At 58.2% G+C, this 18,153-nt stretch overlaps 1 protein-coding gene and 1 long non-coding RNA gene across 7 annotated transcripts in view; one reads left to right on the top strand and one right to left on the bottom strand.

The window, feature by feature from the left end:
- The window catches only part of GSE1 (Gse1 coiled-coil protein), a 394,319-nt gene that overhangs the window by 323,923 nt on the left and 52,243 nt on the right, over positions 1 to 18,153 (top strand). The window lies entirely within an intron of this gene.
- Positions 1,182 to 3,352, bottom strand: LOC148774431 (uncharacterized). Its single transcript, XR_016035915.1, has 4 exons — positions 3,311 to 3,352; positions 2,161 to 2,345; positions 1,726 to 1,792; positions 1,182 to 1,300 (listed from the first exon to the last, which is right to left on the bottom strand). It is a non-coding gene; the product is annotated as an uncharacterized LOC148774431 (long non-coding RNA).

The following is an 18,153-nucleotide window of genomic DNA, read 5'->3' as shown; positions in this document are numbered from 1 at the left end:
GATTCTTTCCTGGAGAATCCCATGGACGGAGAAGCCTGGTAGGCTACAGTCCACGGGGTCGCAGAGTCGGACGCGACTGAACGGAACAGAACGGATGTTATTATCATCGATTATTACCAATAATATGGTTTCTATCTCTTACCCACGAGGGAAGACAGAAATGACTCCCACTGTACAGATGAGAAGGCTGAGGCTTACCCAAGTGGTCATTTGTTTCAAGTCAGCTGTCCGAAGGCTGCCCCAGCAAAAGTACCATTAAATATAGACTGAGTGACTTCAGCAAGGGATGCGTCTCAGCTCCAGGAGCCAGAAGTCTGCACTTACGGCGGCTCTCGGCAGGGTTGGTCCCCCTGAGGCTGTGGGGACAGGGTCCGTTCCAGGCCTCTTCCCTTGACCTGGAGGCAGCTGTCTTCCCTCTCCTTGGGTCTGCAACTGACTTGTCCCTTTTCATAGGGACATCAGTTATCGGATTAGGGGCCCACCCCACTCCTGCATGGCTTCCCTTCAAGTAGTGAATGACTGACCCTGCACTGACCCTGTTCCCAGATGAGGTCATATTCTGAGGTCCAAGGATTGCAGCTTCGACGTACGAATTTATGGGCCCAGAGGTCTTCCAGCTGCAAAGTACAAGGGTGCCCTGACCTTTGTGGGGTAGAGGAGCCCCATCTCCCGTCCCACCTGGCTTCTCTCCTCCTGCCCTGTCTCTGGTCCTGCCCCACTGTGGAATGTCCACTAGCTGGCCCTGGGGCGTGTGGATGGATCCCTGCCCTCTGGGAGCCCAGCCACCCCAGCCGACCCACTGCCAGGCTGCATGGCCAGGAATCACAGGTGCTGCACCGGTGTGCCTGCTGTCGTGCCTGTGGCCTCATGTAGGGGGAGCATCCCCTCCCCCCACTTCTGGGCCCGGCGTGCACACAGCTGAGCACCCCTGGGTGCAGAGGGGCCGTTTCTCCCTGTGTTGCAAAGACCCCGTGAGCTCCTGCCCCCTCTCTGCCATGCACACGAGTCATCTATGCCCCCAAGTCCCGCTGCAGCCCCCGAGACCCCCAGCCCCACATCACTCCTCCTGCCTGGTAGGAGCTCCATGTAGAATGCACAGTAGCTAACTTTTTAATTTTAAGTAATTCCAGGAAGCAGCAAGGGAGAAATAAGTGCCCACAGCTGCCAGGGGTCTGATGTAGCTGGGTTTTATTGAACTGCCTCAGTTCAGTGTGTGGATTGGTTAAAGTCTGTCTTTCTTGTTGGGCTCACGTTACCCCTCCGAGGCATAGAAGTGGGGGGTACCTCTATGGCTTGCAGCCTGGAAAAGACAGAAATAGAGACAGGCGAGCTGGGAGACCAGGTTGCCGGCTGCTGGCCATAGCCTGGATTCCCAGGTGAGAGGATGAAGCCCCCACCCCCGAGGGCATCTGGAGGGCCCGGCTGCGGAAAATGAAAAAAATAAATAAAAAAGAGCAGGCAGGAGAAATAAAGGGGGAAAACGGCGACGTGGAGCCCCAATTGCTAGCAGATGGTGCTGGTATTAGGAAAATGAAAATACATGCAGTAAATTTGCTATTTGCCAGTGTTAATTTCTTATCCCAAGGTAAAACCTTCCCCCTGGCCCAGCCATGCCATCTGCATGTTCATAAAACACATTACAGCAGAATTGATCGAGCAGCAGTGTGCATGTGGGGCTCCGGGTGGTCGGGTTCCAAGGCGGGAGGGCGGGGGACGAGGACGCACCTGCCGGGATCCAGGGAACGAGCTGGCGTGCTTCCCACCTTCAGCCCACGTATGTCCAGGGACACACCTGGTGTAGTAGGACTTCTTGGGTCAGGCCCCTTGTAGGTTTTCCTCCGTCTCAGAACAGAGGCCCAGGGACGGGGAGGTTTCAGGACCCCAGGGAGGTCTCCACATGAGAACTGACTCCTTCCCCACTTGTCCCCAGGCAGCCAGTACCAGCAGGGCTGGTGAGTCCATCTCCCCAAGCCCACCCCACCCCATGCCTTCCTGGGGTCCGCCTTGGGCCCCCTCCCCCAGACCTTCCCATACTGGGGCCAGTAGAGAGTTACTGGTTTGGGTTTGCAGGACAGGCAGCCTTGGCCCCTGCTTCAGCCTCTGGCCTAGCTGGACCGGTTGTGAAACAGTTTAATGTCTCTGTACATGTTCCCCTCTCACCTGTCACCTCCGCAGGGGTCACCGGGCCCTCTCCAGAGGAAGCCGGCCCGTTCTCTCTCCATCCAGCCCTTTGCAGTTGCCTGAAGGTCAGCGGGTGAGGCCACCCCTTTGGTGGCGGGGTCATGTCCACACCAGCTTCAATTCACCTGTTTGCCTCCCGCTGGGTTCCCGCAGGAGGTTAGAGCCTGCCCTGGACAGGATGCACCCACTCAGGGCAGTTCTGGGGAGAAAGGACCCCCTTCCACCCACTTCCCACGATGTAGTATCCCCTATAGGCCAGCGGGCCTTCAGTCCTGCTGCGCTGAGGGTGGGCCTCTGAGCCCCTGGGGGCCCCTGGACTGGAGGGGGCCGGGCACAGGCTCAGTGTCTGACCAGTGCCACCCCCCAGCATCCAGTGTGCTACCCCCCTCCCTCCTGCTGCCTGCCTTGGGGGCCAGTGGCCCAGCCTGGGAGTGCTGTCTGCTAATTACCAGTGTGGGAATGGCTTTATGGTCCTCTGGGGCCCAGAGAGAGCCCCCCACATCTGGTCAATTAATGCTGAATCTGTAATTCGGATGACATACAACCCCAGCCAGCTCTCCAAATGAGGCGATTAAAAGGCTCTTCTCCTCCTTCGCTGGAGAACAAGCAAAACCGGGACCTTCTTTATTTCCCGGGATTGATGGGCCCTGCCCGTGACCTTTGGTAGGACAAGAAGTATTATCAGGAATACTTCTGTATTTCCCGACTTTGCAGGCTGCATAAATCTCCTATCAACCCAGGCAGGCAGCAGAATCCGCCGCCGCTGCCGTTTATTAATATACGGAGGAGCACTTCCCCGGAGGAAGGCAGGCCTTTGTCAGGAGGGGGCAGGGGCTGCGGGCGGGCACGCCAGCGCCCGCGCCCCTGCGGCCGCCCCTCACCCCGGCGCGCCGCGAGGGCGCGGTCGTGCTGACCTCCAGGCCCCTCTCGCCCCCCACCCCCACGCCCGTGCCCCTAGTCTCCAGGTCCGAGCTAAGAGAGCGTTTTGCAACAGATTTCTCATCTCGGCTTGGAAGTGTGCTGGCGCCTGCCGCGAGGGCTCGAGACCCCAGACGTGCTGGGGTGGCGTCTGGGTCAGGTAGGGCCCTGTTTCTTAGTGACAGGGGTTGAGGGGCATGTCCACTCCTACCGAAAGCAGGCCAGCTTGTGAGGCTGCGTTGGGTGACATCGGAGAGGGCTGCGAGCCAGGGCAGCGGGGGGGCGGGGCCTGGACGCTGGGTGGGCGGGGCCCTCGTAGCGTGTGGGGCGGGGCCTGAGCTTTTCTAGAAGAACTCTAGAGGAAACTTGGCCAGGACCTGGCGTTTGAGTTTCCCGCGTCTCTGGACGCGTCTGTGTCCCTGCTATTTGTTTACTGATTCTCCAAGGTTAGCATTTATGAAACATCAGAGGGGAGTGTATGAGTGTGTGTGCACAACAGTGCGTGTGTGTGTGAGGGTTTGAGTGGCTGAGTGTGGGCGTGCAGAGCACCGACATAGGAGCCCGCGATCCCTTTGCACTCAGGCCTGGCTCACACCCTGGCCGCAGCCACCGGCTCGGTCGGCCTCGTTTTCCAGCAGGTGAAGTGGGGACACCCCTGTGCCCCAGGGATACTGCAGGCAGCTCAGCAGAGGGGACTTAGGCCCGCGTTCTTGGGGGGCAAGGCAGGCTCACAGAACTGACCCAGGGGTGGCACGTGGCCAGGTACCCTTCTGGGGACAGTGAGGGGGCTTCAGCCAGACCTGTGGAGTAGGCCCTTCACCCAGGCATTTAAGGTTGGGCCAGGTCACACTCTGTATCTTGCGGGCCACCTGAAGCCCGGCTGGAGAAGGGGCCCCAGCCGCCTTCTTCCTTCTGCCCAGCTGCTGGGGCGCCAGACACCTCCTTAGTCTGGCCTCTGCCTGCTCTTCCAGTGTATAAAGACATACTAGGGTCAGAGGATGAGATGGTTCGATGGCATCACTGACTTGATGGACATGAATTTAAGCAACTCCAGGAGATGGCGATGGACAGGGAAGCCTGGTGTGCTGTAGTCCATGGGGTCGGAAACAGTTGGACACGACTGAGTGACTGAACACCAACAAGCCGCCTGTGTTCTGGCACAACTGGGCTTATCCTGACTGTCTTCCAAGAGAAGTCCCCTTGCTCCCACTGGACCTCAGGAGAGCAGCTGACCCCACAGTGCAGGGTCCTCACTGGGCAACCTCTGGCTTAATCCAGGGCTCCTGGAGATGTCCCTGGAATTGGATTGTTAGCCAGTTTCCCTGAACTTGCTCCCCACCCCCGCCACACAACACGCAAAGGAACCCAGGGCCCTAACTCAGGGCGGATGGCAGTTCAGAGATACACCAAGCGGGGGGTCCCCAGGGTGTGCCCCACTCTCTGTAGAGAATTGACAGCAGTCCCTCCTCCTGTGCCCTTGCTGGGCCGGGGTCCTAGGGAAGGTCCCCCGGACCTCGGCAGTGGTGGGAAGGGCCTCCCCAGCGGGCACCGATATGGGCCTGGGGCTGGTGGACCCGGCGCTCGGGGGCTGTCGGCGCGGCCTGCAGACGGCACTGGGATTCCAGCAGCTCCTACATCTTCCACTCCAGCACCCTCGTCCTTCCTGAGGGAGGCCTTGCACTCACTTTTCCTTCTTCAAGTGAACAGTTAGGTATGGCTCTGGGTGCTGGGGGTTCATCTGTGAACAAAACATAAAAATCCTGCCTGTCCCTATCTTACTCTGGAGCAGCACTGTCGCTGCAGTGTTTCAGGATGATGGAACGTTCTAGAGGTGCAATGCCAGGATTGGGAACCACCAGTCACGGATGGCTATTGAGGATTAGTGAGACTGGGAAACTGAAGCTTTTATTTGATTTTAATTAGTTTCAATTTAAGTGGCACCTTGGCCAGTGTTGACCCTGGAGAAGGTTCAGATCTAGTAGAAAGAGCACCCTTGGTCGGAACTGGTTTTCTAAGTGGTTTTCCTTTTCTGCCCCTCTTCCTGTGTCTCAGGGCCCTTCACAGTGTGTCTGAGGGAGGAGAGTTTGGACCACCCCCCATCTTGTACTACAGGGGTGGGAGGGGAGGAGCACTTCCGGCCATAGCCCCTCTCCTTCATTTAATCACAGCTGTTGCTAAAATGTCACTGCACCGGAACGCAGGTCCTTAAGAATGGAGACCTTCTCTTGTGTTGGTTTTTATGTTTAACTCCAGCCTCAAGGGCTTCCCTGGTGGCTCAGCTGGTAAAGAATCTAACTGCAATGCAGGAGACCTGGGTTTGATCCCTGGGTCAGGAAGATCCCTGGGAGTAGGAAATAGCTACCTACTCCAGTATTCTTGCTGAGAAAACCCCACGGACAGAGAAAACTGATTGGCTACAGTTCACAGGGTCACAAAAAGTCGGACACGATTGAGCAAACTACTACTACTCCTAGCCTCAAACTTGGCTTTGCAGGGGCTGCTCAGACGTCCGCTGAATGACTCAGTGCTGGCGAGCCCCGGCTCCGCGTGCGCTGCTGCGTGGCCTTAGGCAGGCTGCCCACCCTCCCTGTGCCTCAGCTGTGGGGCGGCAGCGGCACCGCCTCACAGGTGTGCTGTGAGGCTGACGGGGTAAGACCCCCAAGGCCTCTGGAGCGGGACCCGGGAATTGGATTGTTAGCCAGTTTCCCTGAACTTGCTCTCCCCCACCGCCACACAACACGCACTGGTGCTCTGGGCATTTCTGCTTCTGTTAGTAACAGAACAAACCAGTGGTGGCTCCTGGGCACCCCCACAGGCCGCCGCCCTCATCGGGTCTTCCTCTGCTCCACTGTCTCGAGGGAGATCTGGATCACATTAGGGTGTTGGTGCGTGTCACCCCCACTTTTAGGCAGGCAGGGAAAGGCAGTGTCATCGTGTCTAGTCCCTTTGGACACTGAGCCAGAGACAGGTAAGCTGTCAGGGACCACACAGCTGCTTTGTCAGTCACGGGCCTGGGGCTGATCCTGGGTGTCCCGAGACGGCTAGCGGGTCCCTGTTGGTGCTCACCTACCTGAACAGACCTGTCCTCATCGGCCGAGAGTTGCTCCCGTGGGCCACCCGCTCTGTCCCCTCCAGCAGGGAAACTGCCCTGGCAGGCTGGGGGCTCAGTGCCTGTCTGGAGGCTGCCCAGAGCCGGCCCCATCCTCACTGGCCCTGCAGGCCACCTGGGCAAAGAGTCTCATTAAGCCTCAGTTTCTTAATCTGTAAACCGGGCCCCTGGTGCCGTGTCTCCAAGGTGGTGATGAAGAGCAAACAGAATAATTTACTGCAATGCGCTGAGTCTGGGGCGACCTTGGGAAGCCGCCGGCCTCCCATCCGAGGGTCCAAGTCTCCTCTCCTCCCTGCCCCTCCCCTGGCTTGGGGGCTCACCGCCCTGCAGTGTGGTTGCCTATGGCCCTGTTCTCGGAGCCTCAGCTTACCCTGTCCAGTCTGGCCTCCAGGTCTCCCTGGATGCCCCCGCCCAGGCACATGTTCTCTGCAGCTCCTGTCATGCCGTCTGGCTTGATGTCCCCTTCCCAGGATGTCACCCCCGGGGCAGCCCGGAGGCCTAGGGGGAGGTGCCATTCCCACAGCTGATCCTCTCTGGCGTGCTCCCTCATCCCCTTTCCCTCCATTCTCTCTCCTTCCTGACCCCCGGCCTGGCCCCTTAGCCTCCCCTCCCCCAAGACTCCCCCCTCCGCTCCCCCCCACCCCCGGGGGGCTGCCCTGTGCCAGCTTCTGCCTGTGTGAATGTCTAATCTCCAATTTTATTCGCCAGGCTCCAGCCTATTTGCATAATCCACATAGTCACCCTGGTTTTAATTGCCCACAACTCTGCAGAAAGATCGTGTGGTTAAGTGGTAAATCATAATTAGATAAATAATTGGTTTGGCCACAGCAAGCTGCTTTTGTTACACCTGCCATCTGCTGGACCCGTTTTTTCTTCTGGCCAGAACAATGCGGTTCTGATGACAGAGCATGCTGCTTCTCTCGTGTGGGGGGTGGAGGGGAGGAGCTGGGGGTGGGGGGCCGGGGCGGGAGGGGGCCTGAATGGAGGGGCTCGGAAGCCGGGCCTGGAACATTGCCTGGTTGCTGGGGTCCGCGCCTGGCCTTCGTCTCCCTCTCCAAGCGGGCACCACCGCACAGTCGCCATTCATTACCGGCTTGGTTAATGCATCGAGTGGCAAATTTGACTTCTTCGCAGAAAAGGGAGGGAGGAGAGGAGCCCCGGGGGGAGGAGGGGCCCACGGGAGCTGCCCCAGGCCTGGCCTGCCTGTGGTTTGTCCAGTGGCCCTGACAGCCAGGGCTGGGGGCCCACTGTGGAGCTCTGGGGCTCCGTCCTGGGTGGGGGGTTGTGTGCCGGGGGCAGGTGGGCAAAGGTTAGAACCCGAGGATATCCCTGCCCACCGCTGTCAGCTGCTCCATCTGCTCTTCCAAGTTCCAGGCCCCATCTGTGAGCCCAGGAGTCTCCGGGGGAACTGGCGATCCAGGGCTGGCGAGGTCTCTGGCCGGGGGCCTTCTGCAGGGCTGGCCGGTCGTTATGCTTCTCTCTCATTAGCCTCTGTCCCCTAGCCCACCAGGAGATGCTTCGCATCGTCCTTTCATGCGCTCTCATGCAGTCACTCAGCAAACGCACAGCAGGCTTCTCCCTGTGTGATGCGCGTCCGTTTCAGGCTTTGGTCCCTGTGAGTCAGGCCTCCCTTTGCGACTTGAGGACGGTCTGGGACCTCTCAGAGCCGGTCGGATGGAGCTTTGTCTGTGGGCCGGGGATCAGAACCGTCTGTGCCCAGGGATGTCAAAGGACATGATGGGGATAAAGTCTGTCAGGCCACGCCTGCACCAGCTAGAAGCTTAGGATCTGTGGGCGCTGGGGTCTGTGACTGCCGATTACGACCGCCGATTGAGGGCTGGCCCTGATAGAAGAGGCACCCAGTGCGGTGGGCAGCATCCAGGGAAGACAGGTCTTTGGAAAGGAAGCCCAGGTGGTACGGGAAGGAGAGGAGAGGCAGGAACACCCCCCCCCAGACCTGGACATCCCTGCCTGCGGGTGTCTGTGTTTCTGCTCAGGCCCCTGCAGCCCCGCGCCAGACAGCACTGTCCCCCGAGGCCCTTCCCTGGCCTCGCAGGCTGTTCTGTTGGCTTCGTGTGTCTAGTCGTCAGGAGTTCACATCTACAGAAACCCAGGAAGCCTTCTATCTCAGTGGGAGCTCAGCTTCTCCTTTTCAACCTGACAAAAGACAGCCTGAGAACAGCAGGCCCCTTTCTAGATGGAGACCTAACGGGAGGGAGGCCCCCCCTCTGGCTGAGGACCCCTGGGGGCAAATTGCTGGCTTAGTGACATCTTGGTCTTATTGACCAGAAAATACTTGTTTCTTCCTGAGAACCAACTGAGGTCTGTTGGGAAAATTCTGGATATGATCCATGTGACTGGGACTTCGGAAAGCAGACATTTTCTGTGTTCTTCCATCTATCTGTCCACCTATCCATTATCCATTTTCCACCTTCTCCTACTCTTTTTCCTTTCTTCCTTCCATCCATCCATCAGTCCGTCCACTCATCCATCCACCATCCATTATCCATCCATCCACCATCCATTTATGATGCCTATCCTTGATCCAAAGGCCAGAGGCAGGCCTCTTCCTCTTCACCCCTGCCACATCACACCTCCCAGGAAGGGTGCCTCTGCTCTGCTGACACCGTTGTGATGGTCCCCCTGCCTGGTGAATGTTCGCTGCAGACCCCTGTCACTAACTCAAGAAATGAGGACTCAGAACAATGCCCCAGGGAGGAGTATTTTCAGACCCCTGTAATGTTTCTAGACCACAGCTTTCCAGGAGACTCCCCCCCAGGGGTGGGGCGCAGCTGGGGTCTGAACTCACCTTAGCTGGGAGCTCTGGATTCTCCCCAAATCACATACTCTGCTGAGTTTTGTCCAGGAGCCCACGTGTACCTCTCAGACCATGAATACCTCAACTTTTGGCTTCAAAAATGTGATTGTTTTTAAAACCTACATCTGTGCTTCCCTAGTAGCTTAGTTAGTAAAGAATCCGCCTGCAAAGAAGGAGACCCTGGTTTGATTCCTGGGTTGGGGAGATCCCCTGGAGAAGGGATAGGCTACCCATTCCAGTATTTTTGGGCTTCCCTGGTGGCTCAGCTGGTAAAGAATCCGCCTGCAATGCAGGAGAGCTGGATTCGATCCCTGGGTTGGGAAGATCCCCTGGAGAAGGGAAAGGCTACCAACTCCAGTATTCTGGCCTGGAGAATTTCATGGACTGGATAGTCCATGAGGTCACAAAGAGTCAAACACGACTGAGCGACTTTCACTTTCTGTGCTTTCCAGTATGGTGGCCACTGGTCACATGTGGCTATTTAAATTTCATTTTTATTAATAAATTTTAGGTTAATTAAAAGTAAGCGAAATTAAAGATTTAGTACTTTGGTTGTACTGGGCACATTTCAAGTGCTCAGTGGCCACATGTGGGTGGGGACAACTCTGTGGGACGGCTCAGATGCAGAGCACTTCCACTGTCGTGGATGGTTCTACTGTGGCACTGTTGTGAGCAGTGACTAGGGCAGAGTCTTAAATAAACAAGAGATGGGCCATCCTCAGCCATGACTGGTCTCGGGTTAGATTTTCCTGGGTTCTCTCAATAGGGGAGGGCTATTGAGAGGTTGCACAGCCCTATCCTGCGGGCTGCACAGGAAGTCAGATTGGAATTTCATCTTGTCTTGGGTGCTGTGTGACTTGGATTTGATCACTTAATCTCTCTGGGCTGTAGAGATTGGACTGGGACACCTTTGGAAGAGGGGGTGTCCTTCTGTCTTTCGGAACGATAGACAGGAAGGGGAGACATGGGCCAGAACAGCTGGGTAGTGTTCCCCAGGCCTGAAGACACCACAGTTGTTCATAACATAAAACAGAAAGCTGGCTGTGGTCCCTCGGCCCTGACTCTAGACAGTTTCGGGGCACAGCAGTGTGCTGAGAGATGCTTTGCTTTCCCTCTCGGTCCTCCTCCTCCCGGCCTGTGTCCCATCAGAGGGGAGGCTGGGCCCAGTGATCCGGAAGGTTCTTTGTAGCAGGGCCCTGCCTTCCGGGTCCTGTGGGCTGCACCAGCTCTGGGCCAGTCACTCCCAACTGTCCCCGCCCTGCCTCTTGTCCCCTCTCTTGTGTAAACTGTTGCCCCGACCATTAGGCTGCTGGCCTGGGCCACCCCTGGAGTTGGGGGTGAGCGTGTGTCACCACCCCCCAGCAGGCATTGGCTTTCACAGGGGCACCCCTGCCCCCAGCGGGGTCTGGCCTTCTGTGTCCCACCTCCAAACCACGCAGGTTAGAAGCCCACTTTGATCTTTCAGGAACTGCGGTATAATTCACAGCGTGCTAAAGAAAGCAGCAGCGCTGTTAAGGGCTAAGCTGCTGCTGCTGCTGCTGCTGCTGCTGCTGCTAAGTCGCTTCAGTTGCGTCCGACTCTGTGTGACCCCATAGATGGCAGCCCACCAGGCTCCCCCTTCCCTGGGATTCTCCAGGCAAGGACACTGGAGTGGGCTGCCATTTCCTTCTCCAATGTGTGAAAGTGAAAAGTGAAAGTGAAGTCGCTCAGTCGTGTGTGACCCTTAGCGACCCCACAGACTGCAGCCTACCAGGCTCCTCCATCCATGGGATTTTCTAGGCAAGAGTACTGGAGTGCTTGCCATTGCCTTGTCCGAAGGGCTGAGCAGGGATACCTAATCCCGCTTACCCTCACCTGGAGCTGCTCGCTCAGCCTTCTTGGCGAGCCCGGCCTCAGGACAGGGGAGTGTGCCCCCCACCCCCCAGCCCTGGGCAGCGTGGCAGAGGAGAGCCTCCCGACCAGCCCCCTCTGCAGGGTGTTCCCCCAGTAGCTGAGGGCTGGGGAGGGGTGGCGTGACTGGCCCACATGAGCTTGAAGGGAGCTCCCTTCTCCCAAAAGTTCTGTCCAGACGGGCTTGGCAGTGCCAGCCCACCTAGTGTGCCTGTGGGTACCCCACGAAACAGGCCCAGAGTGGGCCCTGTGGCCTCTGATCAAAGCCAGGGGGATACTTGGGGTAACTGGCAGTGGGTGGCCCCGAAACCGCAGTTGCCTGTGGGCCCCTCCCCACACCCTGCTTCCTCTGACTCCCCCTAATTATTTTTCCTGGATGTTGTGAATTAACTCTTCTGGCAACCACAGGAGACGTCTCTGGGTGAGGCCCCGCTCACATCTCCATGCGCCAATAGAAGTTGTTAAATGAATAATGTTGACTTACGCTGGGGACCCAATTCTCTATGAATATAATTCCCCTTCGGGTTCCAGGGAGCTTCCTGCAGAAACCGTAAAAATAATAAACACGTCTCCATATCAGAGGTTGGTAATGCTGCTTCGAATCCTGGGGGAGAGAGAGGCAGGGAAGAGATAAATTAAAATTAATTTTTTAAAAGAGATCATGCTACAAATCAGATGACAGAGAAAGCCGGGGTAATGGGGTGGTTCTCAAAGGGGCAGCCCAGGGCTACCCCTGAGGGAAGAGGGAGGGGCCACCTGTTGAAAATGGAGATTTCTGGGCTCCCCCCACCTCCAAATTAGCATGCAGGTGATGGACAGTGGGGGAGTGACACAGGCCCAATCACTGTGGAAAGTGAAGTTTGGAGATCGTGGGTTAATAGGGCAGTGGGGTTGGTCTGTAAAATTGGCTTCCCATCCAGGTCTGACCAGCTGTGACCCACCCTCTTGCATTTCACCTCTCTGGCCGGCTTCGCGGCTGTGGAATTGCCAGGAGTGGGCGGAGGCAGCTGGAGGCATTGGGAGGACCGCTTAGGCCAGCCCCTCCTCCTAAGAGCCCGGCCAGCCCTGTGCCACGTGGGAGTGTCACCTGTGAGCCAGGTGGGCCTGTCGCCCTGGCCCCAGGGGAAGCATGGCCACCCTCCCCGCTGAGACGGAGGCCTGGCCTGCGAGGGCAGGTGCTCCTCGGAGCATCCGAGGCCGCAACCATGTGTAGCTCCCCAAGCACAGAGGGCCTCCAGGTGTTGTATAAGCAGTCTCCCACGGCTCCTCCGCCAGCCGGCTGGAGAGACACAGGGTCACCTCGAGACACCACGGCGTCCAGCGGGCTCGCTTCTCACGCGCTGCCTCGGCACGCACTGAGTGGGTCAGGCAGCGTGGGGACTTTCCCAAGGTCACGAAGCAATTTGCCGGCTGAGCCAGGAATAGAAGTCCTGAGCTGGGCTGTGCTAACCCTGGGCTCAAATTGCTAGCCAGGCAGGTCTGCACGCGGAGCTGGGTGCTTGGGGGTGGGGGTGCAGGGTAGGGAGCAGCCAGGAGCCCTATATGTGGGCCAAGGGGAGGGGCTGGGAGCTGTCCTCCCCACTCCACTCCACGGCGATGGAGAGGGCCAGAGCTCTCTGCGGTGTCCCTGTCATCCCCGGGAGAGGAGCTGGTTCAGCGGCAGGAGCAGGGCTTGGTGAGCGTGCAGGTGGGAAGGTGCTGGTGGCGGCCTCCCTGCCTGCCTCTTCTCACGTCACCTGGGAGCCTTCCGCAACAACAGAAAACCCCAGCGTCTGTTCCCCTGCTGCCTCTCTGCAGAAGACTCCAGGCGCTCAGGGGGAGGGACTGGCCTGTCTTCACAGACTGTAGGATCCCAAAGGGCTGATGGGGAAAACCCACCCTCGTTGGCTCTAGAAAGGCACTCAGCTTTCTAGAACCAGAGGACGGATGTATATTCCAGGAGGTTCCTGCGTCCTGTTTTTGGCCGAGTTTATTTTGGAGGCAAGAGGGATGCACACAGCATTTGTTGCTGATGAGGGCTTGTGTCCTGGAAGGGGCTTCTCACGTTCATGTAGGTGAAGTCAGCAAACGGCTATTTAGGGGCTTGTGAAGGTCCAGAAATAAGGACGGCTGTTTCCTCTCCACCATCAACTTGGTAAGCCTGGGGCGCAATGTAAGGAATTCAAAAGTAACCCCCCATGGGAGTGGGAACGTCAGCTTCCCCTAATGGAGGTTAGAGATGCATCCCGGAAGGCTACTTGGAGGAGGTGGAATTTAAGCCAGGGTGTGAGCAAAGAGGTAGGCGACAAACAAAGGAGCTTTGTGAGGGGCTGGGGAGGGGGCCCCAGCACAGGTAGAGCCTGGGGAAGGTGAGGAAGGGAGAGGGGCTCTTAATCTAAATTGCCCTGCCTTTGAGGGGAGGTTGGGGGTAGCAGAAAAGTGTGTTGGGGACCTGTCTAGACACTTCTAGAAAGGCCTGTGTGTGAGAGGGAGGAGACCTGCGCTGGCTGGCACCCGCATTTGCAGGGCGAAACTGGAGAAATGGGAGATGAGGTCTTGAAGGGCAGAGGTGGTGACAAGGGAGAGGAGCCCAGGGAGGTGGGGGTAGGGGCATGGGAGGAAGGCAGCCCTGCCAGGAGGGCCCAGGAGGAGACAGTGGACCCAGAGGCTCTGGGCGCCCTTGCAGGCGACATCACGGTGGGACTGGGCCAGGCCCGGGTTGCAGAGAGTGGGGGCCAGGCAGCTGGGTGGGCGGAGCAGCCTTCATGGGGTGGGGGGCCAGAGCGGGGAGGAGGTGTTTCAGGGTGGGGGCTTCACAGCTGAGGCCGAAGAGCCCACGGGAGGGAAAGCAAAGGTGCTTCTTGGAGCAAACAGGTGGAAAGTGAGAGGGACAGCCTGGATAGCTCGTCCCCTCCCCAACCTTCCACGTGGGGCCTGCAGATGCCTGGGGACCTTACCAGCAGCCACCACCACCAGAACTTCCCGTGGTGAAACGGCACTCCTTTGAATGAGGTTCTTTCAGCTAGGTTATTTCCATTTGTGAGACCAGGTTATAAAAACGTAATGCAACAAGAGTTGAGCAAGCGGGTCCTCTCTGCCTCCATGAGCCGGCAGAGAGGTGGGGCCTGGCCTTAACCGCTCGTTCCTGGGGTCCCAGGCTTGGCCATGGGGGCGGAGGCCGGGTGAGGGCCAGTCCTCTGCCTGCATCAAACTTGTGCATTTGGCGAGTGATCAAGGCATCTGGGATTTGATTGTCCCGGTGATGGTTTGCGGCTTCGACAGGCAGTAGGTAATGGATCCAGAAATTTGTCAGGAGCACTGCCATCCGGGGAAAGGGGGGTGGGTAGCAGAGGAAGGGCGAAGAGGACTGGACTCAAACCCTGGCCTTAGTCTCCTGTAGCAGGAAGCAAGCCTGGCACATAGTAGGCACTCAACAAATGTTCACTCCCAGAACCCTGGCTGCCATCCGTGGAGCAGGCCCCATGGTGTTGGGGGGTGTTGGGGGCTGAGGTGGGGAGGTAGAGGCCCAAGGAAGGGGGCTGGGAGCCCACTGCATACGTGTGTGCAAATCCACAGGCCTATATAGATGGCGGTTTTCCAGAGCGGTTTTGCATGAAAGAAATGTGAAGGCTTTTAAACGAACAAGGAAAATTGGGGATGAGGACCCCCGTCAAATAAGTTTCTGAGGATTGCTTCAAGTTGATGTTAGCTGTGACCCCACGGCCTGGAAGCCTGGGTTCTAGAGCACAGCCTTCTCCCGGCGCTCATCGGGGTCCCGTGGCTTTGCCCTCAGCCCTGTCCCTCCCAGATGGGCCCAGGACCTCGGGGTGACTCAGTACCCCAGGGCTTGCCTGGGCCCGTGGCCTGTCCGCATGGCCACCTGGCCGGGCATCCAGGGGCCCTGTCTTCTAAGCTGACAGAGCAGGAAGAGAGGAAAGCCCCTTGCCTGCAGAGGACAGCTGGTTAATCTTTACAGAGGAAGGTAGTTCCTGAGAAACTGATGCGGGAACCACCCAGATGTCTGTGTCCGCCCGGGCCTTCTGGCCTTCCCCCAGGCAGCCAGGCTGACCTCAGGCTGAGGTCAGGGTTCTGGGACCGCAGGTTCCCTTGTCACCTGTGACCTTTGATGCGCCTGCCCCTCACCGCCCCCGCCCGTCCGCTAGCCTGCCCAGGTCACTGCTGGCTGCTCTCCAGCCCAGTGGCCAGGTGGCCGGGGACAGGTGTGTGCCTGTCAGTGTCCTGACCTCCAGCTGCTTACAGGGGCCGGGCCTACCTTCCCTGAGGCCGGAGAACATTGACAGGGACAGAAACCGTGGTGGAACCCCCCCACCTCGAGGGCCCAGCCGTCCTGCCTACAGAGACAGCGCTGTGTCCTGGGTGTGTGTGTGCACGCGAGGGTGGGGGCCACGCGAGGGTGGGGGAGACAGGAAATGCTGGAACCTGATGGGTTCCCTCATCATACCTGAGTCACGAACAGTGCGAAGGGGGTTTCCAGGGGGTGCTCGCCCTCAGGGGTGTCCATGTGGGGGTTTTCCGGAAGCTGTGGGCCCCCAGCATCAGTTGCGGGGGGGGGCTTCAGATTGGAACTTTTTAAAAAAATTGAGATAAAAATCACACCATGTGAAATCAACCTTTTTAAAGAGAACAGTGCATCAGCATTTAGTCCATTTGCAAAGTTTTGAGACCACCATGTCTGTCTTGACACCAGACAGCCCTTTCACCCCTGGAAGGAAAGCCTGTGCCTGTCAGTACCCACTCCCCTCTCCCGCAGCCCCACCCTCGGCAGTCACTCAGATGCTCCGTCCCTATGGACTGACCTGTCCTGGACTCTGCTCCGGACGGAATCACACCGATGGGCCCCTGTGTCTGGCTGCTTTCACTCAGCGTACGGTTTGCAAGGTTCATTTGCCCTGTCACGTGGCCGGTACTTGCTTCCTTTTCACGGTTGTATAATACTCCATTGTGTGACCAGGCGGCAGGTCTTTTAAATCCCTTGTCCATCAGTGGACATTCAGGTTGTTTCCATTTTTGCCATTAGGGATATGCTGCCACAAACATCCTTGTCCAAGGTTTTGTGTGGACATACGTTTTCTGACTGTGTTCATCCAGATCAGAGTGAATATCAGAACCTCACTCCTTTCTATGACTGCTCAGTAACCCATGGGAGGACCCTTGGGTTGGGTGCATAATTTTTAAGACATCTCTCTGAGGAGGAAGCCAGGACTGGGTATTGTCAATATTTTAAAAAAAATGCCAAAGCTAAAGAAGCTTGGGTGGCCTGCCGGGTCGCCCCCTTCTCTCTGACTGTCCTCCCTTCCATCTGGCTGCACAGACCCTGCAGGTGATGAGCCAGGAGCACTGACCCTGAAGCCAGCACAGGGCTGTCTGTGCGCAGAGACGGGCGGGCCTGATTCTCCGAGGGTCTGGGATTCCCACAGGCCCCTACCTGCGTGGGGGAAGGGGAGAGATGTGCCTTCCAGGCCACTCAAGAGAGAGAGCGGGCCAGCCTGGTGCTGCCTGCTTACAGGCCCAATGCCCGCGCACCTGCTTCCCCGTGAAGCATGTTTATTTGCCGCCCTCCTTTCCCCCTTACACAAAACCTAAGTCATCCTGCAGAGCTCCAGCTGTGTTCCAGGCACCACGCGAGGCTCTTTCTAGCTTATTACTCGTCTCACCCTCACTGTAAAGCTGGGGAGGGGATGTATGGCTTGCCTGTCACCAGCTGGCAACACCAGTGCACAGTGCCAGGTGGCGACGCACCCGGCCAGGTGGGGGTCCCGCGGATGGAGCCCAGGTGTCTGTCCTCTGACCCCCGTCTCCCTCCGGCTCACCTCCCTCCCACGGGTCCAGGGACCCTCTTGGGAGTTGCGTTGTGACGTTTGCTCCTTGGTGATGCTGGAATGTAATGAGGTTCGCCTCGCAGATGACCAGGAAGTCGTGTTTGGGAAGGGATGGTGGAAAGGTCAGCAGAGGCTGTGGGGTTGGGAGGCTGGAGAGAAAGAGCACGGTGAGGCCGAGGGACAGTCTCCTGGGTGTTCAGGAGCTTGGATGCCAGGCTGGGATGTGGTCGCCCCGGAGCTGTGCTGTGCTGGGACTGGAGATGTCCTGATGGGAACAGGAGTGGTGAGGATGCAGCGCTCCGGGGCAAAGGGGATGTCTCTTGTGGTTTTTGCTAAACTGACATTGTTGAAAATTACACTTGGGCCACATTCTTTGCCCCGCCACCCCCCACCTCACACACACCCTTTCCCCGAGTCCCTGGAAGTTTCTGCTCCTGCCCTGAAAAGCCTGGGTGTCTACACCGGCCGCCCCCTCACCGCAGGTAGACAGACGGGATGCCGAGCGGAGGAGCCCGGTGCGCGGTGATTTCATAAAAGCCTGCTAAAATAAGACCAGTCAGGAGCACAGCCTCTCCTGACTCTAAATGTTGACAGTAGGAAAACGTGGCCAGGTTTCTCTCAAATATGAAAAATGGGAAGTAGCCCTGCGAGGAAATGAAACCTCCCCCCGCCCACCGCCACCCCAGACAGCAGTGTGGAGGCGGAGGGGCCTTGCCAGCCCCCGTGAGCCTCGTCTCTCTGAGCCCCGACTTCTCCATCCGGGCAGTGGGGTGGCGCTGCCCAGGGGCTCCGAGCACAGGGGCGGTCAGGGTGCTCCCACAGATGCACATTTAGGGGTGTGCACGCATCCTGGGGCAGTGCGGGGCCTTCCTGCAAACCGCCTTCTCCCCGGAAGCCGTGCCTGGGGGGCCACTTCCCCACCGGGACTCTGCCAGCAGCCGGGGAAGGGACAGCTTGAGGAGAGTGGCCTGAGGCTCTGCCCTGGTGGCTGGGCAGCACCCCAGCCAAGCCCCCCATGAAGGTGTGTACCCCAGTGCTGTGTGCTTGGCCTGGAAAGGCCTCGGGACACCCACAGAAGGCCCGGGCTCCCGGATGGGTTGGGAGCTAGGAGGAGTTGTGCTTGACCCGTGGCGAGGCCACCCAGGCCTGTGTTGTCCGTGGCTAGTGACTTGCAGGAACTGGGGGGTGGGGGTTGCTGCCGGTGGCAGAGAAATTCAAAACTGCCAGCCTCAGGGCCTCCGTGGACCCCCAGCAGCCTGTGCTGCCTCTCCCCCGCAACCCCCAGCCTCTGACCCCCAGGGTCCAAGCACCTCCCTTCCATCCACCCTCCCCCTGGGCTTGGCCTGGCCTGCCATATAAAGTTTAAAGGTTTTAAATGCAAATATTTCTCTTTTATAGATGCCAGCTGTCTCCAGAGA

The sequence above is a fragment of the Moschus berezovskii genome, chromosome 22 (genome assembly GCF_049115385.1).
Source record: "Moschus berezovskii isolate FMDL1 chromosome 22, NW_MosBer_1.0, whole genome shotgun sequence".
Taxonomy (NCBI): Eukaryota; Metazoa; Chordata; class Mammalia; order Artiodactyla; family Moschidae; genus Moschus; species Moschus berezovskii.
This window is presented reverse-complemented; position numbering and strand designations above follow the sequence as displayed.